At 44.2% G+C, this 24,737-nt stretch overlaps 1 long non-coding RNA gene across 1 annotated transcript in view; it reads left to right on the top strand.

Moving 5' to 3' along the window:
• LOC122464157 overlaps nucleotides 1-24,737 on the top strand; it is a 137,371-nt gene that overhangs the window by 26,729 nt on the left and 85,905 nt on the right. The window contains exon 2 of the long non-coding RNA XR_006288077.1: nucleotides 9,261-9,349. This is a non-coding gene — a long non-coding RNA (uncharacterized LOC122464157). The remainder of the gene's footprint in view (nucleotides 1-9,260; nucleotides 9,350-24,737) is intronic.

The raw sequence follows: 24,737 nt of genomic DNA, 5'->3' as shown, positions 1-24,737 counted from the left end.
GGGACAGGGGTGGATGGGGCAGGAGTCCTGGGGAGCGCGGGTGGGCCACGACCCCCTCGAGGGGTGAGGAGGGAACCGGTTGTTAAGATTTGGGCAGCTCATCACTGCTTAAGGGAGCTGAGCACCCAACTCCCTTTGCCTCTGAAAATCTCAGCTCTGGTCTTTTTCTATCATCTTGTAATAAAGATGTGACAGAGGCATGCTGTAAGAGGCTCTTTATTTCTTGATCCCATTCACATGACCTAGGTCATAGTTACAAGAGGATATACCCCCTGCTAACACTTCAGTGTGTCAGAACTTTGGACACCGACAAAGTTTTTAACTTCCATGAAGGCTCAAATTCCGGGTCTGATCATGCCCAATATAAGCTTGTAACTACATCTGTGGTTTAACAGAAATTAACTCTACCCGTATGTTGGGGACACTGGGGTAGCGAACCAACCCCTGCTGTTGTTTTGCCTCTCGGCACTGGGTGCCGGCAACAGGTACAATCAATGTAGATTATAATTCTCACGAGCATCACTGATGAAACACAAGTCTCACTAAAGTTACAAGTACAAATCCATACAGCCATTTCTGACTTGTATAAGGATATTTAAACACACTTATTTTCCGCTTTAAAGAAGTTCCCAGACAGAAACTAATAGGATAGAGTTACTGGGAAATTTGAGAATATGTTGCTCTTTTAAAAAGTTAAGAAAAAAACTAAGAAGCCCTAATTGCTATTAATGTAGGAAGTCTTTGTTTAAAGTTCTAATACCAGTATTAATGCTGCCCCTGTATTCTCCATCTGTACAGCTGAAACCCTCTTATCTTGCCTGCCTTTTCAGTAGGGCCACAGATCACCACTAACTTCATCCATATTATTCATGGTGATTGAACAAGCTACACTCCACACTTGTGACACAGGACAATGACTCAACCTTCCATCAGTTGGCACCCATTACAGGTCAGAGAGTTGCTTCTTACCCTGCATGTATAATCTAGGGATAAAACCCACTCTGATCTACCATCTCACTTAGTATGTACTGGACAGCACAATCTCTTTTGGCCACTCTCCCTATAGGGGCTGGAGGACCCATTTACCATGCCAGCAGGGGTAAGAGAGCACACCCTCCAGAAATAGTCTAGAGCCACACTTGCCCTACACATATTGGGCCTGATGCTCACTTACACTTAGGGCTTGGCTACACTTGCGAGTTAGAGCGCATTAAAGCAGCCCCGGGCACCCTAGCTCACTCCCCGGCCACACTGGCAAGGCACATAGAGCGCTCTGACTCCATGGCGAGAGCGCTCCTGGTACTCCACCTCGGCAAGAAGATTAACACTTGTTGCGCCTTGGCTGCAACGCCTGGGCGTCAGTGTGAACAAGGTGTTGCATTACTGTGCTCTGATCGGCCTCCGGAAATGTCCCATAATCCCCTTAAGTCAAGTGGCCACTCTTCTCATTGTTTTGAACTCGCTGCAGGAATGCGGATATGCCCTTTGAAAGCTCCATTTCTGACAGCTGGCTGCTTATCTGCTCCGAGACAAAGCAACCATTACTGTGGAATGCTGTGTGTGAGAGAGAGAGGCGGGGGAGGAGGGGGAGGGTCTGCTGCTGTCTGAACTTACAAGACAGCATGCTGACATGCTCTCAGTCCCCCCAAAATCCACTCTCTCTCCCCCCACATACACACAACACACCTTCTGTCACACTCCCCCCCCCATTTGAAAAGGACGTTGCAGTCACTTGCATGCTGGGATAGCTACCACAATGCACTGCTCTCTGTGGCCATTGCAAGAGCTGCTAATGTGGCCACGCCAGTGCGCTTGTAGCTGTCAGTGTGGACAGACTGCAGCACTTTCCCTACTGCGCTCTACGAAGGCTGGTTTAATTCAAAGTGCTCTACATCTGCAAGTGTAGCCATGCCCTAGGACACCTTGACTCTGCTCTGGGAGAGTACAGGGACCTTAAAGTGAGTGTTAGTGTTAAGTTACATCCATTTTAAGGCCCGTTTACATTACCAGAACAGTGTAGAGGAGCTTTAGTATGAATGAAAATGAGATCCATTAACTCTAGCACACCCCATATCCCTTAGAAGGAACATTACTTTTAGCCTGTCTCTCCAGGCATGAGAAAGATGCTGCTGTGAGTGTCCATTTATGGATGCCCCGATAGACTTGTTGTGCCTCAGCCAGTACACAGCTGTCAGCTTTTGCCTGTCCCCATACTCATTCCTTCAGGTCAGTCACCAAGTCATGTGATCTTCCTTGAGGAGACCAAGATGCCTCAGGGGCCAATCCTTTCCCCAGTGCTCAGCATGAGTACCGGATGTAGCCACTGGTGCGTTAGGAGAAAGTCCCCCACATTTCATCCACAAGACATGGAGCGAAAGTAGAGCCTCTCCATACCTGTTACTCTGCCAAAAGAGAAGATTAGCATCTGTGGCTTTTGTGTTATGTCCCACTCTTGCCTCCTTATGGGAATAAGGACCAAGGAATCCATTCAGCAGTGAATCCTTTAGCTCCTCCCATAGCCCATCCTTGCCCCATTTGCAATCCCTTCTTTCTAAAACAGGGGAGTCCCATAGAGCTAGACTCCACACCACACAAGAAGTGTTCATGCAGCCTAAATTTTCTCCTGGATGCCAATTTTCCATCTGTCTTTGCCCCTAGTTTCCTCTTAGAATCATAGAATATCAGGGTTGGAAGGGACCTCAGGAGGTCATCTAGTCCAACCCCCTGCTCAAAGCAGGACCAATCCCCAATCAAATCATCCCAGCCCAGGCTTTGTCAAGCCTGACCTTAAAAACTTCCAAGGAAGGAGATTCTACCACCTCCCTAGGTAACGCATTCCAGTGTTTCACCACCCTCCTGTGAAAAAGTTTTTCCTAATATCCAACCTAAACCTCTCCCACTGCAACTTGAGACCATTACTCCTTGTCCTGTCCTCTTCTACCACTGAGAATAGTCTAGAACCATCCTCTCTGGAACCACCTCTCAGGTAGTTGAAAGCAGCTATCAAATCCCCCCTCATTCTTCTCTTCTGCAGACTAAACAATCCCAGTTCCCTCAGCCTCTCCTCATAAGTCATGTGTTCCAGACCCCTAATCATTTTTGTTGCCCTTCGCTGGACTCTCTCCAATTTATCCACATCCTTCTTGTAGTGTGGGGCCCAAAACTGGACATAGTACTCCAGATGAGGCCTCACCAATGTCGAATAGAGGGGAACGATCACGTCCCTCGATCGGCTCGCTATGCCCCTACTTATACATCCCAAAATGCCATTGGCCTTCTTGGCAACAAGGGCACACTGCTGACTCATATCCAGCTTCTCGTCCACTGTAACCCCTAGGTCCTTTTCCGCAGAACTGCTGCCTAGCCATTCGGTCCCTAGTCTGTAGCTGTGCATTGGGTTCTTCCGTCCTAAGTGCAGGACCCTGCACTTATCCTTATTGAACCTCATCAGGTTTCTTTTGGCCCAATCCTCCAGTTTGTCTAGGTCCCTCTGTATCCTATCTCTGCCCTCCAGCGTATCTACCACTCCTCCCAGTTTAGTATCATCCGCAAATTTGCTGAGAGTGCAATCCACACCATCCTCCAGATCATTTATGAAGATATTGAACAAAACCGGCCCCAGGACCGACCCCTGGGGCACTCCACTTGACACCGGCTGCCAACTAGACATGGAGCCATTGATCACTACCCGTTGAGCCCGACAATCTAGCCAACTTTCTACCCACCTTATAGTACATTCATCCAGCCCATACTTCTTTAACTTGCTGACAAGAATACTGTGGGAGACCGTGTCAAAAGCTTTGCTAAAGTCAAGAAACAATACATCCACTGCTTTCCCTTCATCCACAGAATCAGTAATCTCATCATAGAAGGCGATTAGATTAGTCAGGCATGACCTTCCCTTGGTGAGTCCATGCTGACTGTTCCTGATCACTTTCCTCTCGTGTAAGTGCTTCAGGATTGATTCCTTGAGGACCTGCTCCATGATTTTTCCGGGGACTGAGGTGAGGCTGACTGGCCTGTAGTTCCCAGGATCCTCCTTCTTCCCTTTTTTAAAGATTGGCACTACGTTAGCCTTTTTCCAGTCATCTTCCTCAGAGAAACCTTCAAAAATCTTTTATGTGCCCGTGTTGGATCTAATAGGTCCCAGCTCATCTGGTGGCCAAGAAAATCTCTGCATTGCTGCACAGCATCCTAACACCCCTGTCTTACACAGCTAGTGGACATAGACTAACAATGGGGATTGTGAGCTTTTTCCAGACCCTGCTGCATACCAAAGGATTTTTTTGTGTGAGGTTTATGGGAGATATTCTATAAAATCTACGCCAGCACTTTGAAGAGCCCATGGTTTGTTTGAGTTAGTTGTACAATTCTGTTGATGGTACTACATCTACTGTGGGGTCTGTTTCTAATGGTGCAAGCACACACCATAATTCCTATCAATGAATGTGCCAAGCATCTCTTATGAACTGATGATTAAATGAAAAATACACTTTTTATCAAACAGAGGCCCTGCTGTTACCTGAGACTTTCAATGCGTGAGATGGCATTTGTTAGATGGAAGTTTTGGGCATTGACTTTACTTTATTAATTCTTTTCTCCTATAACTTATGCCAATAAAGGCCAGTTTTTCACATTGAATATAAGTTACTCATGGACACAGAAACATACACATGTGGTTATTTTGTTAACATTTTGAATATTAGTGTGAACATAACTGTGACCCCAAAATAGATTTCTGTTCAGGGTTTAGGATTATTAATGAACAAAGGTAATCATAAAAAAAGGATTATGTATTGTAACTCATGTTTTGTCTTCACAATGCATGCTATTTTTATCAACCCAACCCAGTGTAATTCTCTAAAGAGACTTGAAATAATAAACTTGTCTTAAGTCGAGAATATATCCCATCAACCTGTTGGCTCCTAGTTCTGTTTTGAAATAAGCAGCACTGTGCTAGCAGCTATCTAGCTGTTCTTTTAGTCTGTGTTTCCCATGAACTCTTGGCTATAGGCAATATGTAAGTACAAAACTGGGCTCAAACATTGACATTACTGGAATTAGCAGCTTCTGAAGGAGCCGGGTGGAAAAACATTTACATGCTGTGCACCTTGTCTGATTGTGATTAATATAGAATCTTGATCTCCTCAGATCTGCTATTTTTGTTCACTCCAACAGAAAGCCACTGAGAAAGAGGGGCAAAAATCCCCCTTTTGAACTTTGTTGTTTTTCCAAGAAATGAAACATTTTATAAGAATTTGGGTAATGTACGTGCATGGCTCTTTGAGTTTATGTTGAGAATTTATGCAGGGTGGAAATCAAAATACATAGCATCTGTGTGACGAATGTATGCAGGTCCTGGGGAGATTTGACATAGAAACAGCCTGACAGTGTGTGACCAGACAAGCTGGTACCTTGCAAACTAGCTAGTATGTACTTCCCCTGCATGCATTTAACTCCCATTCTATTGCTTTTGGACTCAGTCTCCTTGGAAATAAATGGCTTCATCGGTGGCACGCAATGTTATATAGTGTGCTGTGAACAGGTATGATTAAAAACAAAATAATAAAGCATTGAATTTGGTGTCCAGTGCCCGACAGCCACTGGGCACCTTAACAAAAGTGAGCTTTAAAAACACACACACACACACACACACACACACACAGAAAAGGAAACCAAATCTAAACAAAACCTAGAATGAAAGCACAAAAAATGATCTTAGGGCTCAACCACAAACCATGTTGTGCATCAATGCAGAGAGGAATGGGAGCATATCAGAGATGCCACTGACCTGCTGATAGTGGAGGGACAGAGTGAGGGCAGCAGCTTCAGCAGATGTTACAGAGTATGCTCAGTTCATATGATCATACTGAGTACAATCCAAGCAGCAAATGTGGAGGGGTACGTGACCCTGCATGCCTGTCCACCCCCGCATGCTGTCACTGGGGCATATGGAGCACTCATTATTCCCCTTGTTTGGGCTGCCCACACTGCTAGAGCCTGCAGGGAGGAGAGAATAGCTGCTCCCTTTATGTGCAGGTGAGCAGCAGGCAGGGGTGGAGCGTTGATAAAGCTTTGGCCTCAACAGCACGCTTCCCAGAAAGGGGGAAGTAATCATCAGTACCAAAAAGACAGGTGCCAGGTACTTGAAGCAGGAGCTAGATTCAGACCCACAAAATCAGTGGGATTCCTACCCTGCTCCCGGGTCAGTCCAATCACGTGTAATGTTACAATCAAGCTATTAGCCAAAATAGGTCTGCTGTGAAAATGGCAGCATGGGCATCTGCTCCTACTGTATCTCAGTGGTGCAGTGTCCAACTAGCATGTAAAAGATGGCTTTCCTTAGCTGGCAGACCCTAAGAGTCAGACTGAATTTGTTCGTACTTATGCATCATTGCCAGGATGGAATAAAGACCCTGCAGACTGAATTACAACCTCAGTTACACCTGTCAGTGCCATTTGCCTTCATTAAGGTTACAGTGGTGTAGTTAAGGGCAGAATCTGGCCTGAAGAATGTTAATGACTAGAATGATACATGAGAAGGAAAGAACCCATAGAAAATGTATTTGTGAAATGAACAAATTTGATCTGGAATCAATGAGAAATAATAAACATGGAACCACATAGTGATATTTTTTCAGTCATTTTTCAGATTAGAACTACAATACAATTCCAATTGTATGTTTAGGAAGCAGTTGGTGACACTTGGTTACAGAAGGATATTGGATTCTCTTTCTGAATCCACAACAAATATTCTGGCCGGATCCAAAGGCCATTGAAGACTCCCACTGACTTCAGTCAGGTCCCAAATGAGCTCAGCCAAGCCATTTAACTTCTCTGCTGTGCCTCTTCTGTAACAGGTACAATAATACCCCTTTAAACATGGGTTCTGTTAGTAATGACGAATGTTTGTAAGGTGCTTTCAGATGGTTGAATGAAAGGCCCTATATAAGTGCCATGTCCAAGTATGATATTTTTAACAAGGTGTCATTTTTCTTAATCACCAGTTTTTTCGTAGATTGTAATTTCTTGAGGCAGGATAGAACCCCAGTTCCATTAAACGCTACTGCAATATAAATGTTAATCAACTGCAATAATAGTAAAGAAGCAATTCCTGCAGATATTATTTAATATGCTGGGTGCTTTACAGTGGAGCTTTCTCTGTGCCAGTGTGCCTACTCCCTGAACTCCAAGGATGATTGTCTAAAGCCAGAGAGCATAGTTAAAGTCACTCATTGACCTCTCTCCTGGTTCTGCCCAAGAAATTGTCAGTGGGTGCCCATTATACTACTGATTTTTGCAATGTGAACACTAGTCCACTGGGAACTGGATTGAGACCAGTAACTGATTTCATACAGACCACCAAGTAGTATTAAGTTTTGATCCTGCAAACTGGATAGGACTCAGGTCAGTAACCTAGAGGCAAATGAAGCCATCACTGCTATCTCCTCTTTTAATTCTGCCTGTTTGAAAGTCTCCATGTGTTATTACCTCACTTTGAGATTCCATATGACAAAAAGCGGGGCAGAAGTACCAGACTGAAATCATCTGTGTTTGGTTAGACAACTCATCCTAGGTTCTGGACCTTTTCGTTTCTGCAGCATATTTGGAAATGAAAGACACACTGTTCGTGATGGGTGGTTTAAACTGATGCAGCCCATTGAAATCTGCAAGGAAAAGGCAAACTGCCATTACTAGCATTTTCAGGAAACAGTTGAATAAGGAAAGTAGAATTCTGGTCTATATTTCCAGTAATTCATAATGTCAGCTGAGTCCTGGAGCTAGAAAAATACTAAATACCAGCCGGCACTGTTATATGCATGAAGTTGACATTTTACAGGGCCTTAAATATTATGGCCATATTTGTAGTCATTTTCTTTTACCAATGCCAATTCAATTACAGAATTTATTTTCTAACTTTAGTTATTTATTTCTGACTCTCTCACTCTTCTCAATCTCATTTTCCAGTTCTCTGAGGCTTCGTCCTGCTTGTTTTTTCCCAGATTTTCCCAGACTTTCTCCCCCATATCTCTAGGTTCTTTTCATCTAGTTAGTTTCATTCAATTCTTTTTCTTTCGTTTTTATACCCTATATTTCTTCACTTTTCCTCTTCCTTGCATTATTTATTGTCCTCTTTCTTATTTTGTTTCTTTATTCTCTCATTTGCATTATGGAGTCTGTATCTATATGTCATTTCTCTCTCATCCAGTATTACTTTACTATCTTGCATAAAAAGATAGAAACTGGACATGGTCAGGGCCTTTTACATTGTTTATTTAATCCCTTGGCAGTGCGGGATTATTCCCCAGGCTACAGGGCCTGATCCAAAGCTCATTGAAGTCAATGGAATGGCCAGTCCAGTTTTAAAGGATTCAACAAGAGGGACCAATTTATTTCAATTGTGATGATCTTTTTTATGACATAAAACTAATCTGAGGCCACCATGTCCTTTTACATAGGCAGATGAACAACTCTCTGGTTGTAAATATTACAGCTGGTAGAAAAACGGGATGAAATTTCACATAACATTTTTGCCTTCTTCTACTCACTGAAATTTTGATGGACATTTTTGTTGAAATTGGGAATTTAAAAAAATTTCAACCAGCCCCTGTAATGCTGATTTTGGCCACTGACATGGACAAGATTTGAATTGCTGATATAGAGGTTAGGGCCAACATTTTCAAATGCAGGTGGCTAATTTTGGGCACCTACATCTATATTTAGGCACCTATGTATAAGTGGGCTGATTTCAAAGGTTCTGATCATCTGGAGAGATTTCATGGACTTCACTGGGACTTGTGAAACATCAGCATCTATGAAAATTGAGCCACTTGTATTTAGACGCCTAAGTGCAAATTTAGGGTGGGATTTTTCAAGGCTGCAAGGGGATATTGTCATTCAGTTCTCATTAATATTAACAGCAACTGGGCATGTAAATCCATTAGGCAGCTTTGAATAGTCTCACCCTTAGTTACCTAAATTTAGACACCTAAATTTGAAATGTTTGGTCCAAAATATTACTACTCCCTATTACTATCCCCTGAGCCATCTGGTTCTTTGTTCTTACTTATGTCTCATCGTACTATTCTCCATGCAGACAGGATGATTTAAGATATCCCTTTAAAACAATGCAGCTGATAGCGTGTATCAGTATGTGCACTGTGGCTGCAGTCTCAGACAAAATTTACATTTTAACCCTCCTATTACAGAGTGTAGACATGCCCCGTTATACCCATCATATTTTGTTTTTTATGCTATAGGATGACAAAATAATCTGATAGCCAGAGAGAAGCTACTCTACCCTACTAGTAAGGACAAGAAGAGGAACTCATCACAATGCACAGAAACAGTGAGTATGACAGTGCTGTGACTTTTACAATTGTTTTCAGTCAGTGCTCTAACAACTAGCACTTGGGCTGACAGTTGCTCGGATGAGGTGGTATGAAATTGAGACAGCGCTGGTCTGCTCAGCACTCTGTAAACCTCAGAGAGCATTCTGGCCAAAAGACAGGCCCAGGCCTAAGTACATACAGGTATGCCTAATGATGCAGGGAAGACCCTATGAGTGAAATTCCCCCTTCCCCACACAAAGCCAAGGTAATCAGGCTCTGTGTGGGAAATTCAGCAATGATTGGAGATGTAAGTCACTTCCTCACCAATCAACATGCAAGCTGCTCTTCCATTCATAGCCCTATCCAGGCCACACCACCTGATTCAGTGTCAGCACTGAGCTCCACCTCCATGACTCTGAGCACTAAGCTGCAGAAGCGCCACTGCATGGCCACTCCACTGAAATCTATAGCCAACACACAGTCCTACCACAGTGGTCTAAAGGGCTGTAGGCAGAGCCTTAGGGTGACATTCTCCCAAGGAGATGAGTGAATTGGAAAGCAGCTAATTGTAGCTATGACAGGATAGGACTCTCTTGGTTTTTGTTTTGTCCATAATTGTAATTATTAGGGTGTATGGTGTGATTTTAAAAATATATTGGCAACTCCATGTGCTGTGGGAAGAGGTTTTAACTGTCCCAAGGAATCATGTCTCAGCCTATTGCATACGAGCCATTTGAAGTCAAGTAAAGTGGTAACAGGTTTGTTAACTACTCGGAGCCCAACTCTACTGCAGAACAATTAAGTTCGCAGTCCACAAACAAAAAGGAGAAGACATCTGTAGATTCCCGAAGCCACAAAAGAGAAGCTCCATTTTTAGTCTAGATAGAGTGAACGTGACCCAGAAAAAGAGGAACCCAATTATGTTTCTTAGGCTAAAATTGGTTAGTTTGAAATTACCTCTCCTATCTAAAGAAACTGACAGAGGAGGGTCACCTGTCTTGGATGTATTTTCCCAGAGAAAGGGGGGAAAGCGAGTCACGAGGTATGGGGGTGTCTATACAGGAAATACCATCTGGTTAAGTTCTCCCTCTGCTGCCCTCCAGATGCCATGATTTCTCAGAGGTCCTTTGGAATTACAGGACCTGGTGAGGGGTGGGTGATGGAAAAGTACAGGCTGGGTGGGAAGATAAAATGAGAAATGCTGAGATTAGAGTGTGAGAAGATGAGCTCCAGGAATGGTGTGGGGCCTAGATAGGACCTTGGGAGGGGAGGATGTCAGAGGGGGTTGCAGGCTTGCTGAGTACTGGTTTATTTTGTGTTCCTGTGTATGTTTGGGCAATGACAGGGCTTATTTATATGCACATGTTTATATTGGCAACAGGGGTGCTGGAACAATTTGTATAGTGGAGGTGCTGAGAGCCACTGAACGAAACTGTAAACCCTGTGTATGACTGAACGAAACTGTAAACCCTGTTCAAGGCAAGGGGTCCTGCCTCACTCCCACGGCCCTTAGTTCCAGAACCTATGACTGGCAGTACTGGGATTGTTTTGCTTCATGCTCCTCCATGCATATTAGCAATGCACATGCAGCTTGCATCTTTTTAATTTTAATATCCTTCATAGTCCTAAAAACAAGACAAGAATTTTTTAAAGGGCAAAGGGCATTTATTATTTTAGCTTGTTGATATCATGAGTGAGCAGGGGAAACTTGGAAAGCATCAAATACTCCCTCAGAGTCCATGACCAAAATTATGGTTGTTTTGGGGTTTGTCATTGAAAAGGCAAAACACAACAACTGAGATTTTTCCAAGAACAAACCACAGCTGCAAGAGTCCAACTCTAACAACTATACGCTAGCATCATCTAGCCAATTCCCAACATAACTCCCAGCGTCATACATGTGTACTTTTAAATTTATCATCCAAATAAATCCAAATTCTGAAACTTTATAGGTTTGTCCAACACTAGTAACTAGTATAATGATGATGTTTAAAGACACTCAGATCTCCCATGGGTATTTTAGCATATTATCTGGTTGTCACAGATCATCAGTGTCATTCTAGATTTATTTGTTGTAATTCTAGTTATCTGAAAATATGAAATGATGCGCAAAGAATGCAGGATGACAGCGCTTCTCCCACACTAATGCTGCATAGGCTGGGAAGCAGATTTATCATCAGCAACAATGTTAGACTGAGGGGAAAAACCACTGCTTTAAAGTTACATAAGAAAGAAACTACAATAAGAGGGAGAAAATATTTCCTATATTTAGACTGAAGAAGAAATTTAATGTACCTATTTGTTTGAGCGATCATGGCCTCAGTCCTTTTCAAAGCTGTAAGGATTGGAGTTTGAGTGACCTTAGCATCATTGCAAATGCACACGCAAAGGCTCACTCACAAATAATCTTCGCTCTGTGAGAGCCTACATCTTCATCCATTTTAAGGAAAGTTGAATCAAGAAAATTGTTGTTTAAAATGTCCTCAATACAAAGCAAATGCTAACCTCTGAACTAAAAAACTTAGTAGAGGACAGGATCCAAAAGGTGCTGAGCATCCTCACTTCCTTCCCATTGGACTCAATGGGAGCTGAAGGCACACTGTACCTGGCGGGGTTGGGCCCAGGAATCAGCTCTTGGAAGGAAACAAGGCAGCTGTTTCAAACATGAGTCAAATTCTGCAAAGTGAACAGGGAGGTGTTAATGTATTTAGGTGAAGAGGGAGACGTTAATTTTTAAAATGTTAAAAGAATAAATTGAATTAAAATGTCACAAGTAATTACGAGCAAATGGCTGTGTGAATAATGGATTTTTTGGTTCACTGGCAATTTTGAAAAATTGAGAGGCGGAAAAAACACATTTCACGTTAAACCAAAATCCAAAATGTTTCTAAATTTTCAGCAAATTGAAAAGTTTAAAAAAAAAATCGCTATCACCAAATCTGCATTTTTCACCCCAAAAAAATTCAGCTGAAATTTTTTCCCCAGCCCTACTAGTGATACAATGCATGGCAATGCCATTTATTTGTTGAAATTCAAAAAAGGAGTCCACTGTCCCATTGATGAATCCTTATGATGGCATATTTGTTACCCAGACCTAAATTAAATATTTCTGATTTATCTATATTATTGTGTCAGAATTAGGGTACCCTCTTGTCCCTACAAGCTCCTACAGACATGTGCCAGTTATTCCTTTTAATAGATGTACTGTACTGTATCCGTTTTTATCAAAAAAGAAAGGATGGCAGAATCTAGGCTCCTTAATTTAGCCTTTAATTGTTAGTCAGAAGGTACTACATGCTGCATTTCAGGTCTTGGAACATCACAGATTCATTGATTTTTAAGGCTGGAAGGGATATTTGTGGGAGGATGGCATGTCCAACCAACTTGGGTGCATGAAAATGTTGCCCTCTAGTGGCTGCAACCTTCAGAGGACAAAGACCCTAATATTACTACATTTAATAATCCCTTTTCCTCAAGTGTAGAGACATTTGGCTGCTAAGCAGAAATTCCTGAGGTCTGTTCTTATTGTCCCATGTGTGTGATTTTTATCGGGCACCATGATGTCAGCATGTACATAGCATACATATGGGCTACAGAGTGCAGGAGTTCCTCTGCCCTGTTGCCCTAAGCGTCACTGCTTATTTTCTTCTAAACACCACCAGTGAAGAAGCCTCAGCAACTTTCTTAGACATATTATTATTATTATCCTGTTTCTTCTGAAATATATGGAATTGCACCAGTGTAAAAACAAGTTTAAATCATCTAAAATCAGGCCTGCTGTGTCTGATTTAGAGGTTGAATTTTCTAGGACAGGAGCCACGTATTTGTCTTGTTTGTAGAATGGGCAAAAACTCAAAATATTGCTACATTTTTCCAAAATCAGTTCATACATCCATCCTCAAGAGTCATCTATCAGATAGCAAGAATCAGGTGCCAGGTTTGAGGAGTAAAATATCATGTACCAAGTATCAAGAATCAGAAAGCTAGTAGCAGGGGTCCTGATGTGGGCACTGATTAGCAGCCATTAGACTCTGAGACCATCAGGCATGTTTAAGATTTGAAAGCTGGGCTGACTTTTGGTTGTGGTCTTAGCTAGGGTGTAATTTAGTTTGCCAATAATTTTAGAGTGTTCCTTTCCAATGGAACCAAGCAGGCCTTATTAGTTGCTAACATTCCCATAGGAGTGGCTTTCAGGAAGCAAGTTTCACATGGTTTGAACCATACAGTTGGGCAAGCTGTACAGGGCAGAAAGCTCAGGATTCTCAAACTTGCAAGATAAATAAATATTTCTGTATTTAATTTAGCAATCGCTATGTATGTGAGAAGCTTTGTTTAAATGATTAAGTGATACATATCAGTGAGAAACTTTTAAATTATACTTCAAGGATTAAATTTAATGGGGATGGGAAGTGGACAGGGAGCCACAGATGGTCTTGATCGACATGTTAAATTGTGTAAGCCAAGCTGGAAGTGTCTGGTTTCATGTCAGCTCTCATGGTGAAGCAGGAGGGCAGAGGAGGAGAAGGACACAGTGGAGGCTGAGTGGTGGTGCAGTAAAAAGTGAAATCAGAGACAACAGGAGCATAGGGAGCAGATGTTAGTGGGTGGTTTTCATGGACATCCCTTGCATCCAGCTGAATAGGCACATAAACATTTATATGAGAACACAGGATGGAGAAAATGGAAGGTGGATTGATTATTCCTTTGTGAAACAGTGGAGAACAAAGGAAGGAATGTCGCTGTTGTCCCAAAATATGGCGTCTCTTCTAATTCCCAGATATTCTGGAAGAACCAGAGGCCAGACCAGGCAAAATCAGTAAGATTTTTCTAAAGTGAAAAGTAAAAGCCATATAAGCATGTCATCAGTACTCAGATGATGATGATGATAGACAATGCATATTGTCCCATAATTCTCAATGAAAAATGCTTGAGGGCATCTTTCAAGTATCTGATTTTATATTGCATATATTTGTAAGGTTAGTGAGTACCTGATTTTGAGACCCAGATAACCGTAAATATGCTTCCACATTTATGTTCACACCTACCTCAAAGCATTCATTAAAGAGCCTCCAATGAGTTGCTTGGAAAAACCATAATGGGCTCATTCTTTCAAGCCCTCTAGGTAACTCAACAAATAAGACTGACAATCCAGTACTGTATTGCCTTGTAAGGGCTCTCATCTCACAGTGGTGTCGCTCAGTCTCTGAGGGGCATCCCGTATGTGTGTGCTCTTTGTGCATGTTTAATTAAACCTTACCATGTTATCTGTGCAAACTGACTTCCATGTAACAAAGAGTTGTGGGGAGTTGTCTTCATATTATGTACAGGTCCACAGAGGAAGAAGTAAGCAAAAGACATCCACCAATGAGACTATTATCTGCTGATTTAGGATTGTGGATGGTTAAACTGAGGGCCCTATGCAGTCTGCACCAACAGAAGCCAAATTTGTACTAAATCCATTATTGCCCCTGATGTCTAAATGTAGAGTCAGCTCGTGACCCAGATCCTCAGATGGTGTAAATTGGCATGGCTACATTGAGGTCAAAATGGAGCTATGCCAATTTATACCAGCTGAGGGTCTGGCCCCAGTATCTTTAAGGCACTAGAAACAGTGCAGCAACACACTACTCCAGCAAAACTCTGCTGCTCAGAAATCCCACATATGCAGATGTACCATAAAGGAGTGCAGCATATGCTACCCTGCATGGCCATCTAGGTATGCTAGCTGATGAGGAAGGGGGTCGTGGCCTTGTTTCTACCCTGCTTCTTTAATGGTCTTTAAAGCTAGAAGAGAGATCACGGGGACTGCAACTGTGGCCAGTTTGTGAATAGGGATTAAATGAAAAAAGGCTTCTTGCACCCTCCCCCACCTGCTCATTCCCTCTAGAGCCAGGCACAGTCTGACCTTTGTTCTGTATGATACATGCCTAAAAAGAACTTGGGGCTCTTCATAATTTTGCTGTTTGAATATCTGCTGTTCAGGACAGTGAAGATGTAGACAAGGGTGGTGAGGAGAAGAATGTCCATCATCAGCCAGTCAGATTTCAGGATGATGAGAAGCATGGGAGCTGAAGGCATTACAGCAAGGCCCATTGTAATTTACCCAATATGTGAAAAATTACACTTCTAATGGTAAGTATTGTACTAAATATTGGCAGGACATGAATCGCTCTGTGAGGATTTTAGATTTTATGAAAACAGCTATAGATCGCATTCTTCTTTGCCAAATCTTAAAGTTTGTAATCCTGCACTCCACTCTGGGACACCATATGGCAAAAGAAACAACACGTAGAACAGTTTTCTGTAGAACTGTAGTAGACACGAATACCAAACAATTTCACAAAACCACTAAATATTTGGCCAGCTTCTAGTCTACTGTAATTTTTAAAAAATGCTGAAGACAAATGTTTATGTTGAAGGGAAAATGTCCCCAGGATTGAGCTGACCTGTCAATTAATCATTTCAGCTCTCGTGTATAGCCCATTCCATAATCTATACTTCGTGAACAGTGACTACTACACTAATTAAGCCTTTCTAAAGCTTTGAAAGGCATTTGAATTGTGGGTGAGTGCTGCTTTGGCTCTTCTGGCACGTAACATGCAGAACGTCTGGCCAGTTCTCCAGACTTCTTTCGTATATGTTACCGATCCAAAATAATTTCACCAGACACACTTGAGTGGAATCACAAGTTTGCCAATTTCCATTTCATGTATCTTCTCTACAAAACTGAAAATTACCGGCCATGATCATTGGTGATTTCTCAAAAGCTGAGTATGGCAGACATGCTCAATGTCCGAACTTTAACTCACTGGGAAAAAATATTAGTATTGATATTGATTGTGAAAATAACATCAATGCTCCCTGAGTCAAAATGGCCTAGAGAAACAAAAATGATTTTATTTGCGCCTAGAATGACAGCTTATTCAGCAGAGATGCAAACTCTGGGGTATTTCTTTCTGGGAGGAGTGCTTCCAAACCATTGATGATGTGCAGATTATTAACAATCCATATGCATCTGGTTGAAAATGTAACCACACAGCTGTGATGACATTTCCCTGAACCTGCATAGGTTTGAAAGAAAAAAAATAATAAAAACCCTCAGTGCCTTTGTACTGTATAATTTTCAATTATCTCAATTTTCTGAGCTCCAACTCAGCACTTTTTCGAGAAATGTATATGTCAAAAGAAAATTTATCAACAAAGGTTTCATATTCTGATTTCCTTGGACTTTACCACAGGCAGAAAGAATTCTGGTTCACTTTTAAATGTGGACAAAGCTGCCAAAAAATGAAAAACGTTTGTTATAATATTACAGATAACATCGTCCAGTCTGTTTTGTTCTCTACCAGTGCTATGAGAGCTTAAGCAATATCATTTCACTAGGCCAGGCAGTCTAGGCAGAACTTCATTAAAGTAGAGCTATATGACGTGTTCCATGAACCTGGCTATGTAAGGGTTCAGTACGCAGGAGATTAGCAGAGTACCAATCATTCATCCTTCTATTCCCAAAGCACTCTCTGGACACTCTCCACACTCCCCCAATTTACTGATCTCTTCGGAGAGGGTGGCTAATGGCTTGAATGCTTGCTGTCTCTTTGGATGGGTAGCCTATTCCCTCTAGACTTAATTGGATGCCAAATTGCCACTCCTCATCATACAAATCAATGGCCAGTTAAGGCCTCTCATCTTTACCATCTAAAAGATCTTTTGCGGGTCAATTAAATGACCTGATTTCCTCTTCTCCCAACTCTTATCAGCAAGGTATACAAGGATCAATTAATTATTCAAGATATAATGCAAGGAGTATGCCTACTTCCATGCATGATTAATTCTTGCACTTTAACCCATATGGACACCCATACTCCCAGAGTGGAGCAGAAATAAGAAACACTTTTCAGTGTCAACTGCCAGGCAGACTGGGGCAAAGGAAATATTGCCCTGTTGTGATCCCTAGTGCATGGCCTCTATGAAACACCTTGTTTCCTCTCCCATTACTCTCTGGGTGCATGTTCAGGACACTTCCTCTCCCTACAGAAAACATTTTGGACTAGAGTAGGGAGGGGAGGCAGAGAGTTGTGGCCTTATCTATTGGCTCCCAGGAGATATATGATGGCAGGGATAATCTGGCTCCAGGAATTGTGGGGTTGCTAGGTGGGCTCCCATAAACTCAGCAAGTATTAGTGATGAACCAAGTCCAGAACTCCAGATCCAAACACCTCTGAATTGTGGGCATGTTCATATCTGGAGATGTGGACTGCATGTCTTAAACCCAGGAGGGGTCATTTCAAATCCATAACACCAGGAAGTCAAGTGATAGATTTCCCTAGCCACAGACTTAGGCCAAAATTTTCAAAAGTGACACCTGGGGTTTGATTTTTTCAAAGCTGCTGAGTGCTGGGATACCCTCCAAGACCTCTTTCCACTCAGCTTCCAAAGAGCTCAGTTCAATGCCAGCCTTCATCACTCAGGTATCTTTATTTGGCATGTAGCAATGCTCTGCTGAGTTGATCAGACTAAAATGCAGGGCGTAGACGCAGGGTGCATCATAGATCCAAAGTTACACAGTACACCTCTTCCTTAATAAACATTTACTCATTACGATGCATTTACAATACATTGCATCACACGTTTTGGGATTGGCTTGGTTACTTCGTAGGAACCAATTCCCGTACAGCATGCTCTATACATGCGCTGTCCAAGTACAATTTAGGCTTTACCTCAACTTTACACTCCCAATTTATTTTATCCATTGTTGTCTTGCTCTTAGTAAATGATCCCTGAGTGTTCCCCCTTTTTTCTTAGCTAGCTCAGACATTTTGTCTTTTAGATTACTGACCCATTTACTTGTCTTATCACAAACATTCCTTTTCAGCCTGCTGATCTAGTTACCTCCCTAATCCTGTCTTGCCAGAAATTAGGTCTTCCCCATGTTTAATTACTCGTGTCAAGACAGGCTTACACTGAGCACACAATGCAGCTGAAGTCAGTGGGAGCTGAAGTAAATAGGTGTTCAGGTATGACAGTGATGAGTATGATATAAGAATCTAGATCAGGACTGGCCAAACTTACTGACCACTCCAAGCCGCATACAATAATCTTCAGAAGTTCGAGAGCCGCAGAACACGCACAGCCTGTGCCATTGGGCAGTGCCTGCCAGGGCATGGGGTAAAGCCCTTAGACCCCTCCCTTCCTGCAGGGCACAAGCCCCTATTCCCACTGCCCTGCTGCAGGGCAGAAGCCCCAAGCTCCCCCCGCTCCCCCTGGTCTGGTAGGTGGAGAATGGGGAGGGGTGTGCGTGAGGAGCTCCGGGAGCCGCGCTGTAACCATGGCCACAGTTTGACCATGCCTGATCTAGACAGAGCAGGTGAAGAGAGTGGCAATTCCCAGGGCCATCGAGGGGGGCATCCTGCTACCACCTTCCCTTTGCATAAGGAAGTTTTGTCTTTGCCTGCCATGGGTCAGTTCCCTGACTCCACTGCCTTGCAGGCTTGCTCTCTTTTTACAGGTTAGTAATAGGCATGCACCAACTCCTGAGTTACCCGAGCATCCCTCTGGAGTGCCCAGCCCCTGATCCCTGCTGGACACTGTTGTAGTAGCCAGGCAAGGTACTAACAAACTTCAACAGGACTTTATTTTTTAAAGTGGAAACCTCTTTTCCAAGCTGCTGCTGCATCCTCAGTAGCTCTCCCTCAGTCTCTTCAACTCCTCCCCCCTCCTTCCTGTTTCCTGTCCTTTCAGGTTCCCAACAGCCAGTGCTCCCAATTCTAATAATTACAAGCAACATCTAAACACCACAGACACTCACAAAATTACCGGATTATCTACTTCCAAAGGAATAGCACATCCCAGCTTACTAGTTTCAACTCAGGGCCACTACTCCACGTGACACACAGCACTTAGATGTGTCTGTAGTGAAAACTGGAACAAGTTTATTATCAAGGAACAGAGATCAAATGACTTTGGAAACTAACGGTTACATATAAAACAAAATCAGAACATGCTTTCTAGAGCCTAAGCTTAGCTCACAGGACATTCCCTGTCTCCTACAGGATAGCTTCCCTCATGTCCTTTTCCCAGCATTTTCAAACAGGTTGGCTGAGACACTCCATTCATGAGATCAAGCCTGCTGGCAGCTTGTCTTTGCAGACTGAAGGATGAAATCTCATCCCCTCTCCACTTCTTTTGTGAAGTTACAGAATATGTCTGTAACAAGGTGCTGCAGGGCTCTCTTGGCTCCTGCCCCTGTTGGGCTGATAAAGTCACTTGGAGACCCCGGGTTCAGTAACCACCGGTGCAGTTATTTACAGGTAGTGCTCCCACCACCTTTTCACCATACAAGTATCCCTTTACCAAGGGAGGGGAGAGCTGCCTCCCTGCTTCCACTCCCTGCCTTTTCCCTTTCTTCCTGCTCTCCCCCAACCCGCCTTCCTTCCCCTGGGGCTTTTATACAGCCCCAGTCTAATTAGGCAGCAGCTCTCCCTGCTTCCCCAATAAGGGCCAGGTGTTCTAACCAGCTCCAATTCACATCCCTTAATTGGAGCTGGAGTGACAGAGGGCTGGCTCAGCAGTTCCTGCTCAGCACCCTGTCACAATGCCCCTTACCCCAGGTGGTCCCCTTTGAGGTTCCTTTGTCTTTGTAAATCCTCTGGCCTGCGCTTGGCCCAGACAGCAAACATAGCCAGTCTCCAAGTATGTCCATTGTTGTTTTTTTTTAACACCGACTGAGTTGGCCTGGAGATATACAGTACACAATGGTCTGCCAGAGAGATGAGTATTTGGTCCTCCCTTCCTTCCTAGAATCTTTTTATCACCTTCCGGTGACCTGTGTGAACTTAGAACATAATTTCCAGTGTACACACAGAACTCCTCACACATTATCTGCACGTACACTTTGCAATGATCATGACAAGCAGTGTGACACATGCTTTCAGTAGAGACTCTACATGACCCCTTTTGGTGAATCCAGGGGATTCCTGGATCACTGTGCCCTCTGCCAGTTGGCACCAAGAGGTTTCTGCGTCACAAGAAGCACATCTGAAATTCAGGCCCTGAGTAGGTGACTCAAGTTTTATTAGCAAAAAGTGATGTGTCGGGCAGGCAGAGCTGCAGGAAAAATATCTTTATTGAGTCAGGATTATATGTGTAATGGTATATGTGTCCAGTAGCAGCCTGGCCACCAGCTTGAACTCCTGAGCTCTAGTTGTCACACCAAACTAGGTCCCTCCGCAAACCTGAGCCTCTTTTTCTAGTCCCACTCCTCATACTACAGCAGCCACACCAAGAAACCCACCAAGGCAGCATGTGGGTTTATCTCCTGAAGATATGGAGAAGGATTAGGTAATGGCCACCATGCCCCAAAACAGGACAAAGAAGTAGTGAGTGAGGGGGTTGCAAGCCACCAGGCAGTCATCCAGATGACATGAAAGACTGATCTAGACACATTTTTGTACCTCTATATCATCTTACAAACTGATATAGTTTCAGTGGTCCAGAAATTGCATGTAGATAAACCCTAAAAGAAAGAGAGTTCTAGAACCAGCAAGGAGCAGATGGTAGGTCAGTTCCTGGGGCAGGAGTGGTAGAAGTGCAATAATTTGATTCGGATTTGGGTATCCCAATATATGAAGACCCCTACATACTATTCACACCTCCGTACAGTGGGGAAGCTTCCACTGCCCCTCTCTGTGCTATTCCTACTTCTTGTGTGGGTAAAGAGGACTTCAGACTCCAGGCTAGCAATATGGCACCTTTCACAGAACACTGGGCCTGACTTTCTCCTTCCCTGTGCACTCTTTAACTCATGTTCAAAGTGACTGGAAAGTGGATGTAAAGCTCTGTGGTCCAGATGCTTCCCTGGTGTAAATTGGTACAGCTCTTTTGAAGTCAATGGAGTTATGCGGATGATGGTCTGGCTCTACCATTTTGAGATAACCCTCTTTGTACAGATGTACATGACTGCCCAATGTGGAGAATCAGGCCTACCCTCCTAGCGCAGCGAGCTTCCTATTATGAGACTCTTGTCTTCTCATTTTAACTGGTTAACGCAGGATAAGAATGCCCAATAAAAATGAAAATATACTGGGAACCTCAGTCTTGCCCTGGCGGCTGGTTTACAGCTGCTCGCAGGAGTAAATGTATCTCAGGAGGCTTGTGCTATGAAAATATTTCATAAATCAAAATAATTAAGATCTCAAAAATATACATATAATTTTTACAAAATCTGGCATTAAAAGATCACAGAAATGGTGGATTATAGTTTTATTCCTTCCAAGGTATTACAAATATCCCTTGAGTTTTCTATAGGCATGTATTTTGGGTCACAAGTCAGGAAGAGAGGCCCCCAGATCATTAATTATTAGACCATAATTTAAGGGAGGGTAAATACACACGGATTCCTTTGGTGGAGACTCGGTGCAACATTCAGCACCTAAAGTGACCTCCTTAACCTCTGGAAACATTGACTTTTCTTCATCATTGCTAATCTCTTCCCAGAAATACAGCACTGACATCTGAGCTTTTCAGCTGACAGCAATAAGCAGAGTATAGCCAAGAAACTCTGGTAGTGATGAAATTACTACAGAGCACCATCTACTGTTACAGAAGGCTCTTTGTGGCCTCCATTTGGCTGCAATTAAAACTGGTGTCACTGTTGCAGCTGTCAGTCCTTTAGTAGATTTAGAATCCTGCTGTTTGTTAACCACAAAGTGGCAAATTATAGATTTTATGAGGTCCAGGAGTGACTGAACGAGTGTCCTAAACAACCCTGCAAAGGCTATTGAGGGTTTTGTTTAAAGCCAAATTATTTAGACTTGTAGCCAAAAGCTAGGCATCAAAATAAAAGTGGCCTGATTTTCAAAGGTGAGCAATCTGCAATTCCCACTGAATTCACTGAAAGTTGTGCGTTGTTCATCACCCAGAAAATGTGGTGACTTGTTAAGATATATAAATATGTAATTAAGGCCTTGATTCAACAAAGAAATCAAACGTGTTTAAGTTCCATTGAAACCAGTGAGACTTGACCATATATTTAAGTGCTTTGCTGAATCAGGGAGTTAGGCCTAGATTTACTAAAGTACTTAAGTGCCTAAACCCCAAACATCAGAACCGAAGTCTGGGTTTAGGCTCTAAGTCCCATTTCAGGCTCCACTACATTTCACAAAATTCCCGCTGAGCCCTGTAGGCACTGAGGGTACATCTACACAGCAACTAGACACCCATGGTTGGCCCATACCATCTGACTTGGGCTTGTGGGGCTCAGGCTGTGGGGCTGTTACATTGCTATGTAGACTTCTGGACTCGGGCTGGAACCTGAGCTCTGGGACTCTCCCACCCTGCGAGGACCTGGAGCTTGGGCTTGGGCCCGGAAATCTACATAGTATTGAAACGTCCCCGCAGGCTGAGCCTGAGCCGACACAGGCAGCCATGGTTTTTCTTTACTGTGTAGACATACCCTTAGACTCACTCAATGCCTACATTTTTGGAGTAAAAAGTTCCATAGATGCCTACATTTCTGCCACTGGCCATGCACAGTGCTGCCTTCTTCTGGGTGTATGGATACTCATCTCCCATCTAAACCCCAAAGTGATTCACAAACTGGGAAAAGATGGGCATTGGGATACCTCATTTGCGTGTGGGCACAATCTGGTAGGTGTATTCAGAGGCAACCTACCAGGTCAGGTCCCCTGGCAAGTTCACACAAAGCAGCGGGGCAGAGGGGGGACTCTCAGTTATATAGCTTTTAGCCCATTCGTTTGGGTATTCACCTGGGATGTGGGAAACCCCAAGTTCAAGTCCCTCCTCCACCTGATGAGAAGAGATTTGAAAAGGAATCTGCTATCTTTCAGGTGAGTGCCCTAACAATTAGTTTTGGGGATATTCTGATGTGGGGCTCCCTCAATCTCTCTCTGTTGCAGCTGTCACACTCTGGATAAATAATGAGAGTCTTGAGAGAGCGAGCATGCAAGTGCGCAAGCATGAGAATGACTCTATAGCCTAGTAGTCAGGCACTGACCCAGGACCCAGTCCCACTTCCCTAATGACTCTAATTTTTTAACCAGAATGCAGCAGCTTCAGCAGAAGAAGGGAGCCACACATGAGAATATACCATAGCCCAGTGGTTTGGGCACTCATTTGAGAAGTGGCAGATCCCTGTTCAAATCCTTCTCTTCATAAGGCGGAGGGGAAACTTGAACCAGGGGTCTCCCACACCACAGGTGAGTACCCGAACCACTGCACTAAAAGTTAAAAGGAAGGTCTTCCTCCTGCTCCTCCTCACAAAAAATGCCTTAGGCACCTAACTCCAAACCAGGTTCCTGACTATGAATCACGAGCAGAGATAGGCCCTCCCTGCCTGGATGATTTGATTGGGGATTGGTCCTGCTTTGAGCAGGGGGTTGGACTAGATGACCTCCTGAGGTCCCTTCCAACCCTGATATTCTATGATTCTATGCAGCCTGGGCTTCGGTGCCTATCTCTGTGGAAGGGGTGGGCTTAGCACTCACCCAGTGGTGAGCTGGAGCCGGTTCCCACCGGTTCGCTAGAACTGGTTGTTAAATTTAGAAGCCCTTTTAGAACCGGTTGTTCCGCGAGGGACAACTGGTTCTAAAAGGGTTTCTAAATTTAACCGGCCAAAAGTGGCACCTTAGGCAACTCCATGGGTGCTCCAGGGCTGGAGCACACAAAGGGAAAATTTGGTGGGTGCAGAGCACCCACCGGCAGCTCCCCACGCCACCCCACCCCCGACCCCAGCTCACCTCCACTCCGCCTCCGCCTCCTCCCCTGAACGCACCACCCCGCTCTGCTTCTCCGCCCCCCCCAGGCTTCCCGCGAATCAGCTGTTCGCGCGGGAAGCCAGGGTGGGCTGAGAAGCAGGCAGCAGCTTCGGGCTCAGGCCCAGGGAGGCGGAGGTGAGCTGGGGCGGGGGGGGGGCGCGAGGAGGGCCACCCGCGCCACAGCAGGTAACCCCGGAGGGCGCAGGGGAACCACTCCCCGCCCCAGCTCACCTCCGCCACCCTCGGCCTCAATGTGAAGCCGCCACTTGCTTCTCAGCCCACCCAGGCTTTCCACTGAACAGCTGATTCGCGGGAAGCCGGGGGGGGGGAGGGGCGGAGAAGCAGAGCGGGATGGTGCATTCAGAGGAGGAGGCGGAGCAGAGGTGAGATGAGCTGGGGCTGGGCGTGGGGCGGGGAGCTGCCGGTGGATGCTCTGCACCCACCAAATTTTCCCCATGGGTGCTCCAGCGGAGCACCCACGGAGTCGATGCCTAAGGCACCACTTTTGATGTGATCAGTGGGGGGAGCGGCCGCTCCCCCTGCTCCCCCCCAGCTATGCTACTCCTCCCCTAGGAGCCAGAGGGACCTGTCAGATGCTTCCTGGGAGCTGCCCCAGGTAAGCACCACTGGGACT

The sequence above is a fragment of the Chelonia mydas genome, chromosome 1, assembly GCF_015237465.2.
Source record: "Chelonia mydas isolate rCheMyd1 chromosome 1, rCheMyd1.pri.v2, whole genome shotgun sequence".
Lineage (NCBI taxonomy): Eukaryota > Metazoa > Chordata > Testudines > Cheloniidae > Chelonia > Chelonia mydas.
The sequence above is the reverse complement of the archived record's forward strand: the minus strand, read 5'-3'. Positions and strand labels throughout refer to the sequence as shown.